This window comes from Canis aureus, chromosome 6 (assembly GCF_053574225.1).
Source record: "Canis aureus isolate CA01 chromosome 6, VMU_Caureus_v.1.0, whole genome shotgun sequence".
In the NCBI taxonomy this organism is placed as follows: domain Eukaryota; kingdom Metazoa; phylum Chordata; class Mammalia; order Carnivora; family Canidae; genus Canis; species Canis aureus.
In genome coordinates, this window is record NC_135616.1 from 77,965,772 (window position 1) to 77,989,069 (window position 23,298).

General features: G+C 39.9%; 1 long non-coding RNA gene across 8 annotated transcripts in view; it reads right to left on the minus strand.

Moving 5' to 3' along the window:
* The window catches only part of LOC144316459 (uncharacterized), a 167,877-nt gene that overhangs the window by 118,423 nt on the left and 26,156 nt on the right, over positions 1–23,298 (minus strand). The window contains exons 1-2 of one of the 8 annotated variants that reach the window (XR_013382433.1): positions 17,313–17,445; positions 16,111–16,409 (exon numbers count right to left, since the gene is read on the minus strand). The exons of the other annotated variants lie outside the window; for them this stretch is intronic. This is a non-coding gene — a long non-coding RNA (uncharacterized LOC144316459). Of the gene's footprint in view, positions 1–16,110; positions 16,410–17,312; positions 17,446–23,298 lie in introns of those variants that run through there. 8 annotated transcript variants of the gene reach the window in all.

Here is a 23,298-nt window from a genome sequence, read left to right on the forward strand (position 1 = left end):
AACCTAATGGCTATCACACCAAGTTTTAGTAACAACTGAAATGCTTTTTTCTCTAAGGGGACTTTCTACTACATGAAAAACCCAATTTTCAGAGATTTAATATAACATTGAGAGAAACAGGCTTAGTTTACTCCGCCAGTAGTATTTTTTAAAAGTATAGATTTGGGATCCCTGGGTGGCGCAGCGGTTTGGCGCCTGCCTTTGGCCCAGGGTGCGATCCTGGAGACCCGGGATCGAATCCCACGTCGGGCTCCCTGCATGGAGCCCGCTTCTCTCTCTGCCTGTGTCTCTGCCTCTCTCTCTCTCTCTCTCTGTGACTATCATGAATAAATAAATAAAATCTTTAAAAAAAAAAAAAGTATAGATTTGATGTCAGCTCCAACAACCTGTGCTTTTAAGACGTCTTATTTGGAAGTTGATAATCTATAGCACTATTTTAAAATATTAAAAACATGGAGATTAAAACACTAAGGTATGACTCCTATAAAGTAACTGGAAACCTAATCCAATTGGCTAATAATAAAATCTGTGCTTAGTTTTAAATATGGGATGGGTGTGTGTGTGTGTGTGTGTGTGTGTGTGTGTGTGTGAGAAGAAGGAAAGAAAGGGGATGGGCAAGCAAAAGGAAGATGAAGAGAAGGGTGGGGAGAAAAGGGAGGAAGAGGGAGAGGTTTGAGTACTGGCTCTGACCCTCCCAAGCTGCATGACCTGGTGCAACTTATTGTAAACTCCCAGCTCCTAAGCTTCCTCCCCTGTAACAAGAGACCACCTACTTAGCAAGGGGTCATGGAGATCCCTTGTCTCCGTGCCCGACTGCCCGACGCAATGAAGATGCTCAACAAACCAACGCAGCTAATAATGCCCTTTTCAATTCACGGGTTCGTTTGATCATTTGCCTCCCACATGCACAATCTACTGGTCTCATTCTTCCCCAAGGGGCCTAAGACAGTCTAATATTCACAGTGCACTTTAGAAAAAAAAAAAAAAACCCTCATCCACAGGTATTTTTGAAATGCTAACATAAGAAAAGCTCATGTTTGTTTCCAACGTGCTGAAATACTCTTATGTTCATTATGTGACTTGAGCCCCTGCCCTAGGTTACCGGGTAATGAAGGTCACTGACAAGAGAGTACAAGTTTTTATTAGATGCTCAAAGGAAACAGGTTCCCTGAGGTTCCTGCTTCTTCCTGGAAGAAATCCCCCATGAAGAAGGCAGAATAAGGATTAGTATCCCCATCTTACAACTAGAAAGCTGAAGGTCCCAAAGGCCAAGAGATAAGCCTTAGCTCTTGCAACCAGCACACAGACTAGTCTTCTACCCCTGAACTCTTGCTCCTCCTATGGCGGCCTGGGCTGCTTCTGCAGTGTGACCTTTACCGAAGCTGGTGCTGTCCGGGACCCAATTTCATCCTCCTTATTTCTGTGCATAGTGAGCATTCGAGAGCCAATTACGACCATGTACATACAGCGTAGCAGAGCATTTAAAAAAGAAGATACCATCTCTCACTAATGACCACCTTTCTGCCTGTGGCCAGATTAAAATCCCCACGGCAGGGAAAAACAAAAACCAGTATTTCAGAAATTGAAGCACAAATAGCTTCCCTTGTTCTCAATATTTGATTCCATTTTATTTCCTTTCCCTAATACTGTTTGAAATGAGCATCCGGCTAAGCAGTCATTTTCTGAGGCACCCACAATGTAATTGTTGAGGAAATAACTGTGTTGCATCTGTCTTAGCTAATTCGTCATGTACTGCGCTGGCCTGAATTGCTGCAAACAGTGACATTGTGGAGAGCACCAGGCACCCCTACTCCCGGGGTGCATAAATGGAGTTTTCACAGGAAATTTGTTTGAATCAAAGATTTCATGGTCCTTAAAAAGGTGGGGAAGGGGACACCTGGGTGGTCCAGTGAGTTGATCTCAGGGTCCTGGGATCGATGGAACCCACGCCAGGCTCTGCTCAGCGGGGAGTCTGCTTCTCCCTCTCACCCTTACTCTTTGCAAGCGCGCGTGCTCTCTCTCTCTCTCTCTCTCTCTCATGCAAATAAATAAAACCCTTTTTAAAAAGGTGGGGAAGTAAAAACTTTTGCTAGAGACAATTATAGGTTTGACTACAAGAGAAACTTGAAATGGAAGCAAGAGACCTTGGGCTTAAAGCCACTGGATGATAACCAGAATAAAGTCTTGCATTTCTAAACTTCCTATTTTCTGGAGTCACTCATTAAACCTTGCAGATGTTAGTTTAGTGCTTATGATTTCTTCAGGTAACACAGGAGTTCCATTTCCACATTAGTGGAGACACTGAGGACCAGTGACTTGTACCCAACCTGTGGGGCAGCGCTGTGCAGCCGCTGACTCCTGCCCCCACCCCGCATCCCGGGGATGGGGATGAGTATCTAAAAAGCAGAGAGAGGGGATCCCTGGGTGGCTCAGCGGTATAGCACCTGCCTTTGGCCCAGGGCGCGATCCAGGAGTCCCGGGATCGAGTCCCACGTCGGGCTCCTGGCATGGAGCCTGCTTCTCTCTCTTCCTGTGTCTCTGCCTCTCTCTCTCTCTCTATGTCTATCATAAATAAATAAATAAGTCTTTAAAAATAAAAATAAAATAAAAAGCAGAGAGAAAGGGCAGAGGCCACTGTGCATGGCCACGGGGCCTAGAGCAGGCAGGGAGCATGACCGGAGTGGCGGCCACTGCATGGGCCTGACAGGCTGCACGGGCCAGCACAGTGGAAAGCTGGTAAACAGCCCCGCCGCTCCCTCTGCGCCTTCTCCTCGCTCCCTCTGGGCCTTCTCCTGGTGGGGGGAAGAGCAGAGGGATGTACTTACCCGCCCCCCATCTCTGCATCCACTTCCTGAAGCTCTACCTAAGGATGCCTTCCCCATGTTTTCTCCCACCCTGTCAGTTATTTTGCATTCTGATTTTTCTAGCTGCCGGAGGGGAAAGCTAATAAAATATAAATTTAAATTATGTGCAAATTAAATGTATTTGCTCATTTAAGAAATACCTCCTGAGCCCCTATTATGTACCAGTGGTGCACACCAGGGATACAGCCATGAAAAAGCAGAGGCAGTCCTACCCTCATGGGGGCAAATATTTAACCTCGCTTTAATTTTTAAGGAATCTCTCTCTCTCTTTTAAGATTTTACTTATTCATGAGAGACACAGAGAGAGAGAGATAGAGAGAGAGGGAGAGACACAGGCAGAGGGAGAAACAGGACCCACGCAGGGTACCGGATGTAGGATCAGGCCCTGGGCCAAAGGCGGCGCTAAACCGCTGAGCCACCTGGGCTGCCCGGATTATACAGTTTCAAAATCTCCTTGTTGCTCTATCATTCTAGGATGGTAGAGTGGACCAAAGTCCCCTGATTTTTAACTTTTAAATAGATTCAACATAAAAGTTTATGACATGCTACCTAACTTATTATATTTCATTACAGTGTTTAAGTAAAGGTAATTCTTTTTCTGCTAGTATAGGTAGTATACATAATTTGCTTTAAAAAAATGGACATGCCTTAAAAAATAGAGATTACCAGTAGTCTTGCTGAAGAGTGTAGGGCTTAGCTCCTCTTGGCTGCAGACTGTGAACTGGGTTTGGTCTACTACTCATGTCTCCTAATGCTCTTTGGATCAGCAGCTACCTGGGGCATGTTCTTGTGTTAGCTGGTAGAAGCACAAGAAGCCAAGTCAAATCACACAGGAAGATTTAAAACCTTTGCTCACATCACAGCCATTGAAATTTCACTGACCACGACATGAAAAGATGTTCAACATCATTAGCCATTAGGGAAATGAAAATCAAAACCACAAGAAGATACAACTTCACACTCACTAGAATGGCTATAATCAAAATGACAAACAATAACAATGTTGGCAAAGATTTGGAGGAACTGGAATCCATGCATTACTGATGGAACATAAAATGGTGCATCTGCTATAAAAAAAGATTGGCAGTTCTCTAAAATAGAGATATCTTATTCCTCAATGCTATTCCTATGCATATACTCAAGAGAATTAAAACCATTTGCGCATATAAAAATTTGTACCTAAAAAAAAATAAACTTGTACATGAGATGCCTGGGTGGCTCAGTGGATGTGCATCTGCCTTTGGCTCAGGGCATGATCCTGGCATCCTGGGATCAAGTCCCCTGCATGGAGCCTGCTTCTCCTTCTGCCTATGTCTCTACCTCTCTCTGTGTGTCTCTCATGCATAAATAAATACTTTAAAAAGTAACAGTAAATAAATAAATAAATAAATAAATAAATAAATAAATAAATAAATAAATAAATAAATAAAATGAAAACTTGTACATGAACTTCATAACAGCATTACTCATAAAGACAAGTAGTGGAAACAACTGAAATGTCCATTAACTGATGCATGAATAAAAAAAATGTGGTATATCCATACAAAGGAATATTATTTGACCATAAAAAGAAATGAAGTCCTGGTACATGCTGTAGCCTAGGTAAGTCTTAAAAACATTCTATTGAGTGAGGGGCCCTGGGTGGCTCAGTCAATTAAAGGTTTGACTCTTGATTTTCAGCTCAGGACATGATGTCAGGGTTGTGAGATGGCGCCCCACATCAAGCTCTGCACTCAGCAAGGACTCTGCTTGGGATTCTCTCTCTCTCTCTTTCTCTCTCTCTCCCTTTGTGCCTGCCCCTCCACTCATGTGCACATGCTCTCTCTAATAAATAAAATCTTTAAAAGAAATTGTACTAAGTGAAAGAATCCAGATATCAAAGATCACATAATGCATGACTCTAAATTCTATATGACATGTCCAGAATAGGCAAATCCATAAACACAGAAAGTAGATTAGTGGCTATATGGAGTTCAGGGAGCGACTGCTAAGTGGCATATGGTTCCTCTGGGGGTGATGAAAATGTCCCAGAATTAGATAATGGCAATGGCTGCACAATTTTGTGAATATGCTGAAAACAGAACTCTACACTCTAAAATGGTAAAGTTTATAGTAAATGAATTATGTTTCAATAAAAAATAAGATTCCGTTTTCCAAAGTAAATCGATGAGATAAAAAAAAATATGTATGCTCTTCCTCTTCTAAAAGGAGAGACTGCAAGGCCACACAGTAAAGGCTTAGATGTATAATCCATAACTATAAGGAGTGAATGAATAAAAAAAATAATAATCCAGCCTACTAAAAATAATGTTCTGTCTTTTTATAAATTTTAAGCCTGATTTCAAAGTTTAAAAAGCAGAGAGGAGGGATCCCTGGGTGGCGCAGCGGTTTGGCGCCTGCCTTTGGCCCGGGGTGCGATCCTGGAGACCCGGGATCGAATCCCACGTCGGGCTCCCGGTGCATGGAGCCTGCTTCTCCCTCTGCCTGTGTCTCTGCCTCTCTCTCTCTGTGTGACTATCATTGTACATTGAATAAATAAATAAAATCTTTAAAAAAAAAAAAAAAAAGCAGAGAGGAATTCTTAGCAGACAGAAACTTGGAAATGCTCAACCGTAAATACATACATACATATATATATACACACACACACACACACATATACACATACACATATATTTAAATTTATATTTATGTGTGTGTATATATATATATATATATATTTGCCTGAAAGTAAATTTAATGTGTGTGTGTGTGTGTGTGTGTTTAGGTAGATATCAACAGATCTTCTATAGAAATCCTTCTTTTAGGGATCCCTGGGTGGCGCAGCAGTTTACCGCCTGCCTTTGGCCTGGGGCACGATCTTGGAGACCCGGGATCGAATCCCATGTCAGGCTCCCGGTGCATGGAGCCTGCTTCTCCCTCTGCCTATGTCTCTGCCTCTCTCTCTCTCTCTCTCTCTCTCTGTGTGACTATCATAAATAAATAAAAATTAAAAAAAAAAAGAAATCCTTCTTTTAGGAGTTTCTTGAAACAAGGTAAAAATAAACCATCAAACATCACTAATTAGTGATGATGAAAACAATTGGAATTTGTGAAGCATTTGAATTATAAACATTCTTGAAATACAGCTTCATTCCTTTCAAGTACAAACATAAACTAGAGAAAAAAAAATCACCCAGTAGAGATGTTTAGAAAATTAGTTTAATGAGATTTCAAATTGCAATTAGCACATCAATTATCCACATATAAATCGTGTTTTAAGCAGTGCTTAGTGGAATTTTTTTTTAAGTGCTTCAAACCATGTATTCTGTTGAACAACTTAAAAATTTCGTCCTACCCTCAGGTCTTGTTTACATATTTAATGTGTGTTATCTATAAATTGTTCACTGAGCAAAATAAACCTCCGTACTCTGACTCAATCATCACCAGCTGAAAATCACTCAGGTTCCAATTTCATTTGGTCTTCCTCAGGATAGATCATGGTAAAGCAGTGGAATGGGAAGAAAAACAGATTTTAAATTCAGGTCTCAGGGATGCCTGGGTGGCTCAGCAGCTCAGTGATTTAGCACCTGCCTTCGGCCCAGGGCATGACCCCGGGGTCCTGGGATCGAGTCCCACATCCGGCTCCCTACATGGGACCTGCTTCTCCCTCTGCCTGTGTCTCTGCCTCTCTCTCTGTGTCTCTCATGAATAAATAAATAAAATCTTTAAATAAATAAATAAATTCAGGTCTCAGAATTCAGGGGCCGGACTGTTCTTTCTAATTCTACCTATCCCACTAATGCCCTTTACACCATACACCAGGCTTACCCTGGCCCATGTTAATGCATACCTGAAAGACAAAGGCCCTCCTACCTAGAAATTCCTCTGTGAAGTACAACTCATTAACTCTTCTAGGCTTCATCTAAAACCAACTTGATCACGTTACAATTAGATTCTTACCTCTCTCTCATCTCACCATAACCAAAATATTCTACATAATCAGAAGCCAAAGTGCAAACTATCAACATGTTCCAAAGGAAATTATTCTTTGGTTCGAGATCCAAGAGAAACAGTAGATACTGCCTCCCCTTACACACAGCTCTACTAAATTGCAATTAACCACCTTCACAGTTACCGCTCAAAATCTCAGCTCTTGGGCAGCCCAGGTGGCCCAGCGGTTTAGTGCCGCCTTCGGCCTGGGGTGTGATCCTGGAGATCCGGGATCGAGTCCCATGTCGGGCTCCCTGCATGGAGCCTGCTTCCCCCTCTGCCTGTGTCTCTGCTTCTCTCTCTCTTTCTGTGTCTGTCATGAATAAATAAATAAAATCTTTTAAAAAAATCTCAGCTCTTCAGGAGGCGGTGCACCACCTAGAGAATCCTTGATTTTGTTGTATACCAGGGAAGAAAGATGAGAGACAGAGAAAATATGCACTAAAGACAACACAGAGAAGTGTGGGAAGGAAAGAGCAGCAAGTGAGTTAGAAGTGACCACCAGGGTTTCTGTCTGTCCTGGAAGAGCGCACAGCGCGGTGCCGGTTGGGCATCCGCAAGGGCCTGCTGCCCTCTGGCAGAAAACGTGAACCATGCCCTCCAGAGCCACATCCTTGGGGGTGGAAGGCATGGAATCCAGAGAGAGGTAGGTGCCCAGGCCCCTCTCAAGCACTCTGACCAGGTGGTAGGTCCAGGAGCCTCCACCCCCATGGAGTAATTCTGATGAATCTGAGAGCTCACGGTTGATCAGCAATAAGGTACTAATAAATACATGAAACGTGCTGGCTGGCCTCACACACAGAAGATGGTAAATAGACGGTGGTGAAGGTTTCAACTGGAAAAGAAGTTGGGAGGGTGGTGGGAAGCTGGAAGAAGCTGAGTCCCTGGATCCATTCCCTCCATACACTATTGAGGCAGGAGACAGATCCTGTGGATCTGCCTGTACATGAATTTTTTTTTTTTAATAGTACACCACTGACAGTATATTTCCTCTTCCTTATAATTTTATTTTTTTCTGGCACTTTTTTTTTTTTTTAAAGATTTTACTTATTTAGGGACCCCTGGGTGGCTCAGTGGTTGAGCATCAAGCCTTTGGCTCAGGGCGTGATCCTGGAGTCCTGGGATCAAGTCTCACATGAGGCTCTTTGCATGGAGCCTAGCCTGCTTCTCCCTCTGCCTGCGTCTCTGCCCCCCCCCCGTCATGAATAAATAAATATTTATTTTTAAAAAATTTTTACTTATTTATTTATTCGAGAGAGAGAGAAAGAGCACAAGTGTGATGGGCAGAAGGAGAGGAAAAGAATTTCAAGCAGGCTCCCCACTGAGTGGGGAGCCTGCAGTGACTGGATCTCACCACCCTGAGATCATGACCTTGGTGGAAACCAAGAGTTTGATCTTTAACCAGCTGAGCCATGCAGGCACCTCCCCCTTATAATTTTCTTAATAACATTATTTTCTCTAACTTACTCTGTTGTAAGATTAAAGCATACAATACATATAACATAAAATATGTGTTAATTGACTGCTTATGTTATCAACAAGGCTTTGAGTCAACAGTAGGCTATTAGGAGTTAAGTTTTGGGGGAGTCAAAATTTATACCCAGATTTTTTTTTTAAGATTTTATTTATTTATTCATGAGACACACACACACAGAGAGAGAGAGAGAGGCAGAGGGAGAAGCAGGCTCCATGCAGGGAGCCCGACATGGGACTCAATCCCAGGTCTCCAGGATCATGCCCTGGGCTGAAGGCAGGCTAAACTGCTGAGCCACCCTGGCTGCCCTATACCCAGATTTCTAATCTGAGGGAGGAGGGCCCCGAAATGCCCCCCATACACACACACACCTTATTGAAGGGCCAGCTGTAATACAGTTTGACAAAAAATAACCGTGGTGATATTTACAGGGGAAAAAACGCCTGAGCAACTCACAATTCAATTACTTTAAGTTTCTCCTCTCTCACCATCCCTAGCCTCTCTTCCCTTTTATTTTTGCTGAAGGTTCATGAGCACTCAATAGCACTTTCTATTTGGACCTACCATTTTTTTTACATTATTATGTACTTATTTATTGCTAACATGAACTCAAAGCAAGCAAGCGGTTTCTTTTATCCCAGAGCAAATCAGGAAATCATGACACAACTGCTATCAGCAAATGTTAATCTTTAGAGAATAACATCTCCACCAGATTGGCCGGAAGACACTCAGATTTGACCAGTTTTGAGGCGATCCATATTTAAGTAGGGAAGGCACTGTGGTTACTTTCAAGGTTTTTCTGAAGTCATTATTTGGATCTTTTCCAATCAGGTTTTTCATCAGTAGATGAACACACATCCTTCACTAATACTTCAGCCCCTCTCCCACAACTGGTTCAGCCTGCATGCGGTCGGGTGCTAGCTCTTCCCTCCAGAGTCCTTAGAGCCAGTAAAGTATGTGAAAATGGTCTTGCCATTCATTGTGCTGCTCTCTGGTCAGCTGCAAGGTCCCTTGGGGTGGCACCATGGGGGGGGGAGGAGGGCATAAGTCTCTTCCCTTTTAGATAATATTTTTAGCTAATATTATGTACCAGGCATTTATGAAAGTACCAAATATTTTACATACCTCATCTCATTTACTCCTCTCAATAACCCTAGAGGTAGGTGGCATTATTATTTAATGCCTCCATTTTTCAAATGGAGAAAGAGTGTTTTTCACCACAATTAAAAATAAAAATTAATAAGTTAATTTCTTTAATGAGGGAACTAAGGCCCAGAATGGATAAACTGCTTGCCAAAGTTTATACAGCAAATAAATAGTCAAGGCTATGGTTCTGATTCTGTACATGCTCTTTACCACTGTGCTATACTGTACAGGATCATCAGATTCATTTTCTCAAAATATTGGGTCACCCTCTTTCCCAAAACACATTCCCCACAGATCAAATCCTTAGCAATCTTCAAGGCCTTCAAAATCTAACCACAGCCTCCCTTACCAACTTTAGTATTTCCAGCACAAACTCGCTCCTCTTCAGAATGAACTCTACATCACTCATACTCATACAGCTCATTCTAATTCATTCCACTCTCCAAACCTGATCTGGCATCCGCCTCTCCAACCATTTAAATCCTGCCTCTGCTTCAAGACCTAGTTTAAGTCATACCTCTTCCATAAAAATGTTCTCAACCAGTAGAAGCCCACCCTCAAGGCCCTCTTCTCCGAAATCTCAAACTTTATTATCTGTGAATCAAGGATCCTCATTGCAGCATATCTTAATATCCCCTACCTCTGCCTTTACAAACAAACAAGGCATTTAACAAATGAATGAATACTAAGATATCAATAAACGACTCGTAACTCAGCTAATATTTTGGGGGGGGGGATATAGGAATTGGAAATATAAAGATCAGTGCTTGTTGACAAGACAAAATGCATATCAGCAAGAAAAATGTAACAAATATGGCACGTAAGCACATATGCTAACTTTTAATTAATTTTTCTGGTAGACACAAGTGTATTTTTTTTAAGTAAGTGTATTTTTAAGTAGATTAGTATAACCTCACTGATGTAAAAACAACAAAAAAATCCAGCCTAAAAAAAAAAAAAATCCAGCCTAAAATAGTATTTAGCCACCGAGTTCTACATTTTAATAATATTAAAAGGGAATTAACCCAACTCAGATTTCTTGTCAGAATTTAGACATCAGAAGAAAAGGAAAACTGAGGAATCACTGGCAAGAGACACTTCTAATTCTTATCCCGTGGAAAACATAAGAAAAGAGAGAGATGGGGCAGTCCGGGTGACTCAGAGGTTTAGTGCCACCTTCAGCGCAGGGCCTGATCCTGGAGACCTGGGATGGAGTCCCACGTCGGGCTCCCTGCATAGAGCCTGCTTCTCCCTCTGCCTGTGTCTCTGCCTCTCTTTATCTCTGTGTCTCTCATGAATAAATAAATATAATCTTGAAAAAAAGAAAGAAAGAAGAAGAAAGGAAGAAAGGAAGGAAAGAGAAGAAGAGAAGAGAAGAGAAGAGAAGAGAAGAGAAGAGAAGAGAAGAGAAGAGAAGAAGAAAAGAGAGAGACGAAAGTGAGGTAGTAGGAAGAACTCCCCTACCCAACCCCTATGCAACAATATGATTCTGAGAAAAGTTATAGAACCATTTGCTTTGGAAGTCTCTAAAAACATGAAAATAGGAATAACCTTTGCAAACATCCAGAACATTGCTTAATCCATTTCCCAAGTCCAATCTCAAATCTCAAATTGATTTCTCCTTCCAAAGTATTATTCTTCCTAAGCATAAAACAGCAGAGTTAAAGACTTTTAAGGTAATGGCTAATACCATAACCATTGGACCTCTCTCTCCTGCTGGTGGCTCTCCTTCCAAATCATTGGGAGAACTTGATATTCCTTTTTTTTTTTTTAAGATTTTATTTATTCATAGAGACACACACAGAGAGAGAGAGAGACAGGCAGAGACACAGGCAGAGGGAGAAGCGGGCTCCATACAGGGAGCCCAACGCGGGACTCATCCCGGGTCTCTAGGATCACACCCTGGGCTGCAGGCGGCACTAAACCACTGCACCACTAGGGCTGCCCACAACTTGATATTCCTAATGCTTCACCCAACATCCATTACTCCCCCAAAAATAGTATCAGCTGAGTTATGGACCTCTTAAAATTTGCTGCAGTGTAATGGCAAAATTCTGGTGCTGATATCAAGTATTTGGCAATACACTCTACAGAGTGACATGTGTTTAAGCTTTAGTAAGAACAATGAAATTTATGACATGCAAATACAGCCTACTTCTTGTGTAATGTCAGTGTATTCTATTAACACTGATAATACTTTATTTAACCTGTACAATATATCGCTATTTAGTCTCTCTTGAAAAAAGTTTGCTTTCTAATTCATTAAATGGTTAAGGATTGCTCTTTCATGACAAGAAGGATTTAATTATTCTCTGACCATTCCAAGGAACAAAAAAGGCAATGATAGTAGTGCTTACCCAATTAAAAACCCCAGTCAGATCACCCTAGAACAAAGTGCACAGGTAACAAGAATCAGCAATGCACATACAGCTTCCAGTCAGTGCTTTTGTACCTCATTCTTTAATATGAACAGCAGCCAAAAATCACTAGACAACCAAGGAGAAATTGTCCAACTTGAGAAGAGAGAGCATTCATGTGCACAAGAAATAAAAAATAAAAGCAACTTAAACAGACTGTGCCAAAATAAAAATTTCAAAGAAATTATTAAAATTTCTTCAGAGACATAAGAGAGTATATTGCTAGAAGAAATAAGAAATTATTACTGAACAGTATTAGTCAAAGATAAAGAACTCTTGATAATTAAAAAAAAGTGTGGGTGCAAAACTAAACAACACAACAGAAGAACTGAAAAATATAATTAAGGAAATATTGCTGTAGGTAGAGCAGAACAAAAAAAAAAGTGGAAAATGTAAAGAAAAGCTAAGGAAACTAAAAGAAAGTTTATCCAAAATATTGAGTGTCTGATTAACAAGAATTATAGAAATGGAGAAAAACAAAATGGAGGTAAAGAAATCATCGTGGATATAGTACAAGAAAATTCTTCAAAACTGAAGGATTTGGGTATCTAGACTGAAAGAAGCCATCAACTCACAAAAATAGACACATATATCAGTGTGACAGAATAGAAAGCCCAGAAATAAACCCATTATTATATGGTCAACTGATCTTCAACAGGTGCCTAGGTTGGCGCCACAGTCGTTTTTGGCTCAGGTCATGATCTCAGGGTTGTGAGATCAAGCACCATATCAGGCTCCATGCTGGGCATGGAATCTGCTTGGGATTCTCTCTCTCTCACCTTCTCTCTGTGTCTCCCACTGCCCTCTCTCTCCCTCTCTCCCTCTCTCTCTGTCTCTAAAATAAATAAATAAATCTTTTAAAAAATCTTCAACAAATCAAGTGAGAATATCTAATGGGAAAAAGACAGTCTCTTCAACAAATTGTGTTGGGAAAACTGGACAGCAACATGCAAAAGAATGAAACTGGACCACTTTCTTACACTATACATTAAAATTAATTCAAAATGGATTAAAGACCTAAATGTGAGATAGAAAACCATAAAAATCCTAGAAGACGGGTGCCTGGGTGGCTCATTTAAGCGTCCAACTCTTGATTTCAGCTCAGGTTATGATCTCAGGGTCCTGAGATCGAGCCCTGCATCTAGCTGTATGCTCAGCAAGGAGTCTGCTTAAGATTCTCTCTCTCCTTCTCCCTCTGCCCCTCTGCCCAAGCACATGAGCATGTTCTCTCTCTCTCTCTCTCTAATAAATATATAAAATTAAAAAAAAAAAAAGTCCTAGAAGTGCGATGCCTGGGTGGCTAACTGGTTAAGCATCTGCCTTCAACTCAGGGCATGATCCTAGAGTCCCAGGATCGAGTCCTACATCAAGCTCCCCACAGGGAGTCTGCTTCTCCCTCTGTCTGCGTCTCTGCCTCTCTCTCTCTCTGTGTCTCTTGAGAATAAATAAAATCATAAATAAATAAATAACAAAAAGTACTAGAAGAGAACACAGGCAGTAACTTCTTTGACATCAGCCATAGCAACTTCTTTCTAAACACATCTCCTGAGGCAAGGAAAACAAAAGCAGAAATAAGTTATTGGGACTTCATCAAAATAAAAAGCTTCTGTACAATGAAGGAAACAATCAACAAAACTAAAGGCAGCCTACAGAATGGGAGATTTTTGCAAATGACATATCCAATAAAGGGTTAGTATCCAAAATCTATAAAGAATTTATCAGGGATCCCTGGGTGGCGCAGAGGTTTGGCGCCTGCCTTTGGCCCAGGGCGCGATCCTGGAGTCCCGGGATCGAATCCCACGTCGGACTCCCGGTGCATGGAGCCTGCTTCTCCCTCTGCCTGTGTCTCTGCCTCTCTCTATCATGAATAAATAAATAAAATCTTAAAAAAATAAATAAATAAACTTTAAAAAAAAAAAAGAACTTATCAAACTCAACACCCAAAAAACAATCCAATTTTAAAAATGGGCAGAAAACATGAACAGACATTTCTCCAAAAAAGACATCCAGATGGCCAACAGACACAGGGAAAAATGCTCATCATCACTCATTATCAGAGAAATGCAAGTCAAAACTACAATGAGATATCATATCATACCTGTCTGAATGACTAAAATGAACAATGCTAAAACCAACAGGTGTTGGTAAGAATGTGGAAAAGGAGCCTTATGCACTGTTGGTGGGAATGCAAACTTGCAGCCACTGTGAAAAGCAGTATGGAGGATCCTCAAAAACTTAAAAATAAAGGGGTGACTCAGTCTGTCAGTCAGTCATCCAAGTCTTGATTTTGGCTCAAGTCATGATCTCAGGGTTGTAGGATCAGGCCCCAAGATGGGCTCCACAACTACTTTATGATCCAGCAAGTGCACTACTGGGTATTCACAAATACAAGAACATTGATTCAAAGGGATACATGCACCTCTGTGTTTACTGCACCATTATTTATAATAGCCAAACTATGGAAGCAGCCCAAGCATCCAATGACTAATAATAAATGGATAAAGCATTCATACACACACATGCACACAATGTAGTATTATTCAGCCATAAAAAAGAATGAAATCTTAGGGACACATGGGTGGCTTAGCAGTTGAGCATCTGCCTTCAGCTCAGGGCATGATCCCGGGTCTAGGGATCAAGTTCCGTATCGGGCTCCCCACAGGGAGCCTGCTTCTCCCTCTGCCTGTGTCTCTGCCTCTCTCTCTCTCTCTCTCTAAATCTCTCTCTCTCTGTGTATCTCTCATGAATAAATAAATAACATATTTTTTAAAAAAATAATGAAATCTTACCATTTGCAATGACATGGATGGAGCTAGAGAGTTACAATGCTAAGCAAAATGTCAGTCAGAAAAAGACAGATACCATGTGAAATCACATGGTATCTTAAATTCCTAAATAGAATTTAAGAACAAATGAACAAAGAGGGAAAAAATAAGAGGGAGACAAAGCAAGAAACAGACTCTTAACTCTAAAGAGCTAACTGATGGTTACCAGAGGGGAGGTAGGTGAGAGGATGGGCTAAATAGGTGATGGGGATTAAGGAGGTCACTTGTCAAGATGAGCACTGGATATTGTATGGAAGTGTTTAATCACCTGAAACTAATATTACACTGTATGTTAACTAATTGGAGTTAAAATAAAAACTTAAAAAAAAAAAAAAAGAAAGAAAGGAGCCATCATCTGTCCAGGACAATGGATGCAAACAGGCCATAATGTGGTATATGTGTGTGCAACTTCAGAACTCTGAGGACAATTAAAAGATTTGCAAGGGTGGAACTTAGGTGGTTCAGTTGGTTAAGTGTCTACCTCCTGATCTCAGTTTAGATCTCCACCTCAGAGTAGTTAAGTTCTAACCCCACGCTGGAGAGGGGCTCCCCACATGGAGCCTACTTAAAAAAAAAAAAAAAAAAAAAAAAAAAAAGACTTGCAAGAAAGAAAAGAAAAAGAGAGAACCCACATGAATTATTTTGAACTTCGCAACAATACTGGAAGCTAGATGACAATGGTGTTATATATTCAGATGTTCTATCAAGTGCCATTTTTAAACATATCCAAATTTATTAGATAGAGGTAAAGCAGTGCTTAGAGGGAAATTTTTAGCTATAACACCAAAATTAGAAGAGAAAAAAATACCTCAAATCAATATCTAAGACTCCACCTTAAGAAAATAGAAATACAGAGCAAACTAAACTCAAGCAAGTAGAAGGAAGGAAATAACAGAGATTAGGGTAGAGATAAATGAAATTGGAAACAGAAAAACAATAGAGAAGAGGCAATGAAAACAAAATTGGTTCTTTGAAAGTATCAATAAAATTGACAAACTTTTAGCTAGGCTAACCAAAACTCATTTAAGTTCCTACTCTAAAACTGACATACAAGCTCTCCCTGAGAGTTTTATATTCTAAGTGACAAGAAAATCACTTATAGAGAAGTCAAGAACAAAGCAGATACCCTAAAGTTCAAGATTGATGATGGCCCTTGACAATGGAATTGATATTGCCCCAAAGTTTTTAGGCCTATGAGTGGAATAAAGTCACTTCCAAACACGTAATATTCGTTTTATGACCCCATGTTTAACTTCTAGTCTCTCATGTCTGTGTTCACCTTTTATACTAGGGAAGGGATTAGACTCTATTAAAAAGATGGCATGCAACAGAGGATTATGTATCTATTTATTATATAAAATATATCATGTATATTTGAATGTCTCTGGGTAATTTTTCTTTCATTATCTTACCTCTGTATTTCTCAGTCCACAAAATACTGTGCTGTGCTTAGGAGACTGATTTGATATTTCTTTCCCTACTTATGTCAGTAGCCGTAGCCACAACTGATCCTACAGCATTTTATGAATATTAGTGACTGTTGTCTTCAACTTTCATGACTTCAGGCAGTCTTGCTCGTTTCTCCTTTTAGCTTGAATTCTGTGTTAATGGAGTCATCATCTACCATCTGGTCTTCTGCATCTACCTTATATTTCCACATTTTACATGAGATGGCATTCTGTTGTGGATGAGAAAGGAGTGGGAGCCAACACTGAAAAGATGAGAGGTAAGGAGTTGAAAATAGTGATACACACAGAGACATATGTACACACACACACATGCACATCCACACACGCAGAGTACCAAAAAACAGAAATCACAAGAATGATTACAAGAAGAAAAAGTCTGATTTGAGGCGGCTGGGTGGCTCCAGTCAGTTAACTTTCCAACTCTTGATTTCATCTCAGGTCATGATCTCAGGATTGTGAAATAGAGCCCCAAGTGGGCTCCCCACTCAACAGGGAGTCTGCTTGAGATTCCTCCCTCTGCCCCTCCCTCTGCTTGCTCAAGCTGTCTCTCTTTCTCTGTCTCTCTCTCTGTCTCTCAAATATTTTTTTTTAAGTATGTGATTAAAGTAGGTCACAGTGGGGGACTTCTGTAGTGCAGTGGATGACCAGTTTCTTAATAGAAGTAACTACGGTTTGTTTTATTATTTGTTATATTATCTAAAAGAGATCTGTTTTAGACATCCTTCTACATGTGTGACACAGCTCACAACTAAAACATAAAGACTATAAAGATAAAAATGTATGCCAAACTGCAGAAAAATAAAAATTTAAAGTACTTTTTAATTTAAAAATAATAAAACAAAATTTAAAATAAGTGATAAAGGTATTAGCTCTTCATCTAACAAAGAGCTTTTGCAAATCATTCAACAAAATATAAATATCCAGGAAGGAAAATGGACAAAGGCCACACATAGGCAAATCTCAAAAAAAAAAAGGGGGGGGGGGAGTAAACAGCCAATGTGTTAACCAAGATTCTCTAGAAAACAGAGCCTGCAACGTGACTTAAGCATGAATTCATTACGCGGGGAGACACAATCCTAGGGCAGGTAAAGTGAGGGAAAAGGGAAATGAGGAGCGAAGTTAGAAATAAATTAAGATGGGGGCACCTGGATGGCTCAGTGGTTGAGCATCTGCCTTTGGCTAAGGGCGTGATCCTGGGGTCTTGGGATCAAGTCCAGCATCGGGCTCCCTGCATGGACCTGCTTCTCCCTCTGCCTGTGTCTCTGCCTCTCTTTCTGTGTCTTTCTCAGGAATAAATAAATAAAATCTGAAAAAAAAAAATTAAACAAAGGCCCATTGAATTGTTTGCCAGAGACAGTCAATGATTTTTCAGACATAAAAAAAAAGGGGGGGGGGGATTTTTGAAATTTGACCAGGGTATGAATTCTAAAACTTATGTTACTGAAAAATATTTTCCTGAATTATATTCTACTTGGTACAAATGGTTAATGATACTCTTAAACATCTTCCACGTTTTAAATTAGACATACAAATTTTAGAAATAGCCAGGATGGGATGCCCGGGTGGCTCAGCAGTTGAGGGCCTGCCTTCGGCCCAGGGCGTGACCCCGGAGTCCAGGGATTGAGTCCCATGTCGGGCTCCCTGCATGGAGCCTGCTTCTCCCTCTGCCTGTGTCTCTGCCCCCTCTCTCTCTCTCTCTCTCTCTCTCTCTCTCTCTGTCTCTCATGAGTAAATAAATAAAATCTTTAACAAAAAATAAATAAATAAATAAACAGCCAGGAGTATTCTGTATACATGTCTGCACCATATATTAATGGTAAATTACATGGGTTCAGTTTTACTCTCGTCAAGTAATTTCTCTATCTTGAACACCAACCGTTCAGGTCAGTGTTACTAAAGGAATCTCTATAGAATGGCAAATCATGCTGTTGTCACTGACAATACAACAGGCAAACCTCTGAGTGGTTTAGGAACCCAGCCAGTCACATGTTCTGTTCACATCCTTCAGTTGTGTGTGCTCAGGAAGTCATTCTAGTAGAGTGTAACAACAAAAACACTGCCTATCGGCAGCAAGACTGTAACCACATCCAAAATTCTTCTGTAGCCACAGACAACAATATGGCATATAAAAAATTTGAGAACTGCCTAATCATGTACTCATATAACATGATCAAACAATGAGAGTTAATAGCTACTCAATGTCTTCAAAAAAAACAAAGCATTTAAACTGCTTTCCAAAAAAAATAAAAATAAAAAAAAAATAAACTGCTTTCCAAAAGGAAGGGTTAACATTGTACTTTATAGAGATGAACGTATGCAGATATACAGGATGCACTAGCAACAACTAGTAGTTCCTTGCAGGGAAAAGTGGTTTTTCAGGCGAAGCTTGCCATGGAAGGATAGGTATTACGTGATGATACCTGCTGTGAAGAGCTTCGGGTCATGCTGTTCCACTAAAGATGCAGTGAAAGCTGAGATGCAGATGGAAAGTCAAAGAAAATTTTGCTAAACTGAAAGCCAATGACATTGCTTCACTGCCACATTTCTAGATCTAAGACTTAAGAAAGTTGCACAAGTGATTATATAAAATATCATGTGTAGGGGCACCTGGGTGTGTTGATTGGGTGGGCGTCCAACTCTTGATTTCGGCTCAGGTCATAGTCTCATGGGTACTGAGATCAAGCCCCATATCAGCGCCTAGCAGGGAGTCTCCTAGAAGATTCTTTCCCTCCACCACTCACCCACTTCATGCTCTCTCTCTCTCTCTCAAATAAATAAATAAATAAATCTTTTAAAAAAATATTGTGTATACAAAAAAATTTTAATTAAAAGCGTACTTTACTCATTATTTTTTCTCCAATTGAACAAAGCACTTAAATTTGTGAAATTGCTTCAATAAAATTGCATAATTAGCAATGATCGAATCTTCAAAGGCAGAATATGAACAGTAGATAAATTTTTACCTTAGTTGGTTACAATTCCAAAGAAGCAAACATTCAATCCCTTAGTGGCAGCATGGCCATTAGGAACAAACATCATGTCCCCCACAGAACTGAGCTGAAAATGAGCATCTCTTTAGAAGCCAAAAGAGGAGTCTGAGGCCGGTGAGCAGGCCAGCAACTAAGATGTCTAGGTAGACGGTAACGCTTCTGCACCAAAATGTCAAACTGCCAAAATTATATTATGAAGATTTGAATATGGAACTGTAGTAATAGTTAAGTTTATTGACCTCATCTTGAATCTACCTCAGTAAATTCATTTTTGATGGTTATATTCGCCTTTGGTCTCAGTTCCGCTGAATATTGATCTTAATAGTCAATCTCTCAGCATTTGGCCAAAATGAATTTGGTGTTCCCTCGCTCTCTATATAAAGAAACATGAGTGGATTATATAGGAATGAGGAACATGAGGAAAAAAACAGGCCAACACATTAAGCATGACTTTCTCTAGGTGCCAGTGAATCATTTTCTTCTCTGTACATGTCTTGTGTTTCCCAATTTCTTAAAAAATAAATATTGGTACTTAGGAAAAAAAGAAACACATGCTCTTTTTGCAAAAAATAGCAGTATACACAAGTATCACTAAAATGCAGGCTTTGGGGGCTCCTGGGTGGTCCAGAGGTTAAGCGTCTGCCTTCAGCTCAAGTCATATCCCGGGGTCCTAGGATCCAGCCCCACATCAGTCTCCCTGCTCCCTGCTGCTTCTCCCTGTCTCTGCCTGCTGCTCTGCCTACTTGTGTTCTCACTCTTTCTCTGTCAAATAAATAAATAAAATATTTTTTAAAATAAAATGCAGACTCTGATAATTCTGTTTTTATATTTTATTACAAACATATCATTGAAAATATGTCTAACCTGATGACAGAGCTGCACAAATTCTACCTGTTGGTGTTCACTTTGGGATTCTACATATATTTTAAAGAGACCTAACTTTGTTTGTACACCTTCATGTTTGCAGTGAGGATCTGTGAACACAGATTGAGTATTTGGATAATTAACAACTTAACAATTGCAAACAGAGGAGCTGGAAATTTATATCCATCTTATTCTAAAGACAGGCTTAGGACAATTGGCAATTATAGCCTGAGACAAAAGAATCTGAACTGAAATGTTGAGTGTGAAATTGAGGTCAATTAGAACATCCCTCAACCTAAATTTTTCCCAATGGAACCAATTCAACCAGAAAATTTTTCTGTGGGGGGGGAAAAAAAAAAAACAGTTTTCTTTTAAAAATACACAATTCTAAAATACATGGAAAATAGCAATGCTGCCTATATCACAGAACATGTAAAAAATAAAATCCAAATGCATTAAACATTTAAAGCCATAAAAGAAAGTAAAAAAGAAATACATTTTTGGTTTTGAAATAGAAAAAACATTTTAAGCAGGGAAGAAAACACCAAATTTATAAAGGAAATAGAAAAATTAAAATTTTTGTCCACAATGTACAAGGATAGCTATTGCAGAAACATCCATAATAAAAAAATAGCATACAAACTAAATGTCCATCAACCAGACAACTTATGATAGTCATAAAATAAAATAGAGTGCTATGTATCCATTAAAATGAATTAGGTATATCTGAATCTAAACATGGAAAATATTCCAAAATATATTATTAGATTAAAAGAGAAGTTTCAGGGGTGCCTGGCTGGCACGGTTGGAACAGCATGGTACTCTTGATCTCAGGGTCATGAGTTCAAGCCCCATGTTGGATGTAGAAACTGTTTAAATAAATAAGACCTAAAAATAAAATAAAATTTCAGAAAAATATGTACAGTATAATTTTGTTTTAATAATGTATGTATAAATGAGTATTTGCATAAGAATATTATTCTGAAAATAGTAAATGTAGTCTTTATTAGCTCTGTAAATTATATTCCCCCATAGTCCTATCACCCCCTATGGCCCCAAGGAAAGGATGTCAAATGCTGCCTCCATATGGAGAAAATATAACCTGCTCAAAAAGAGGCTAAAAAAAGAAAGTCCTTCACTTTCCAGAGGTAGAACAGAGAGCTCAGAACTCGGGACGCCTGAGTGGCTCAGAGGTTGAGCGTCTGCCTTCCACTCAGGGCAAGATCCTGGGGTCCGGGGATCGAGTCCCGCATCGGGATCCCAGCATGGAGCCTGCTTCTCCCTCTGCCTGTGTCTCTGCCTCTCTCTTTCTGTATGTCTCTCACGAATAAGTAAAAAAAAATCTTTAAAAAAAAAAAAAAAGAGAGAGCTCAGAACTCAAAGGGATGCATACAAAATTCAGATAAATGTGACTAGATCGGAGAGCACTATAGTTCATGGTAGAGATAAAGAAATGGCATTGGCAGAAAGAGGTGATCAGAAAGATACATTTAGTCAACATAGAGCTTAGTACACAAAAGATCCAGAAGTTTCCACCAGCTATGGAGGCAAAGGCATGCTGAGAGGACCCCTAAAATGGCACGGACCTGGAGTCAAAATGCAGAAGCCACAAAGAGCAGGTACTTCAGGACTGAGGATAATGGCGGGGCCTATGGTTGGCCACAGTGGATGTTAACACCATCAAAAACCAGCTAAGACTTGTTAGCCACTGGTTCAGTAAAGACAGAGGTTAATACCCAGGGAGAGGCAGAAGGACATCTCAACTGGAGACCTGCAAGGAATCAAATAATGGGGACGCCTGGGTAGCTCAGTGGTTGAATATCTGCCTTTGGCTCAGGATCAGGGGTCCTGGGATCGAGTCCCACATCGGGCTCCCTGCAGGTAGCCTGCTCTTCCCTCTGCCTGTGTCTCTGCCGGTGTGTATCTCTCATGAATAAATAAATAAAATCTTAAAAAACAAAAAAAAGAAATCAAATTATGGCATGTGGATCTCATCTCCTACACACACATACCCCACTGCCCCAAACAAGTGCACGTGCGCACACACACATATACATACGTCTCACATTGTGTGAGGTAAGTCAGCTTTCCTCCATCCAGATGCTCTCTGAGAAGAAATCAATGGAGGAAAGAACTCTTAAAAAGCTAAGTTAACCTAATACAGAACCTGGATGAAACTGAGCCAATATATATTGTCAAATAGATATTCCAAAACCACCACCCATTGCTACCAAGTATAAATATGAATTGTAGAATGCTACATTCTCACTGAACTACAAAAGAAAATGGAATATTATCTTGAAAAGTAAATGAATAGGACTTAGTGACAGGTCAGATATTAAGGTGTGAAGGATAGGGAGAAATCAAATATGACTGCCAGGTATCTGCCTTGGTTGATCAATGGCATATAATACCATTAACTAATATTTAAATAGAACAACATCTAAAATGGGCTTTTAGGAAAAAAAAACTAATTTGATTTTGAATCTGTCAAATAGGGTTGAGCGTCTGCCTTTGGCTCTGGTGTAATCCAGGGTCCAAGGATAGAGTCCCACATCAGGCTCCCTGTGAGGAGCCTGCTTCTCTCTCTGCCTGTGTCTCTGCCTCTCTCTCTCTCATGAATAAATAAATAAATCTTGAAAGAAGAAAAAAGAAAGAAGAAAGAAAGAAAGAAAGAAGAAAGAAAGAAAGAAAGAAAGAAAGAAAGAAAGAAAGAAAGAAAGAAAGAAAGAAAGAAAAAGAGAGAGAGAGAGAAAGGAAGGAAGGAAGGAAGGAAGGAAGGAAGGAAGGAAGGAAGGAAGGAAAAAGAAAAAAGAAAGAAAGAAAGAAAGAAAGAAAGAAAGAAAGAAAGAAAGAAAGAAAGAAAGAAAGAAAGAAAGAAAGAAAGAAGAAAGAAGTGAGTTAGTTCTGGGAGTTTTCGGAGTTCATCACAAATTTGAGCTAATGCTAATGGGAATGGATGAGATTATTCGGGAAAACAAGAATTCTAAGACTTAGAGCCAACTCTATGTAATTAAGCTCCATACTGTCACCTTGACTGTGAAGGTGAGTTTTATAGATATGAGTTTTATAGATATCTGTGACATTGTGATTCACAATAAGAAATATATAATTGGTCTTTGTCCTGGTTTCTGGCATAGAGCTTCTAAAACACTTAGATTTCCCGAAGTGATAAGAGCGCAAAGGTCTTTTATTATGTTAATGAGGTAACTTTTGGAAAATCCCTAGATAAACTAAGGATGGAGGCTGGTAGCTCTAGGAGCCAATCATGTGATTG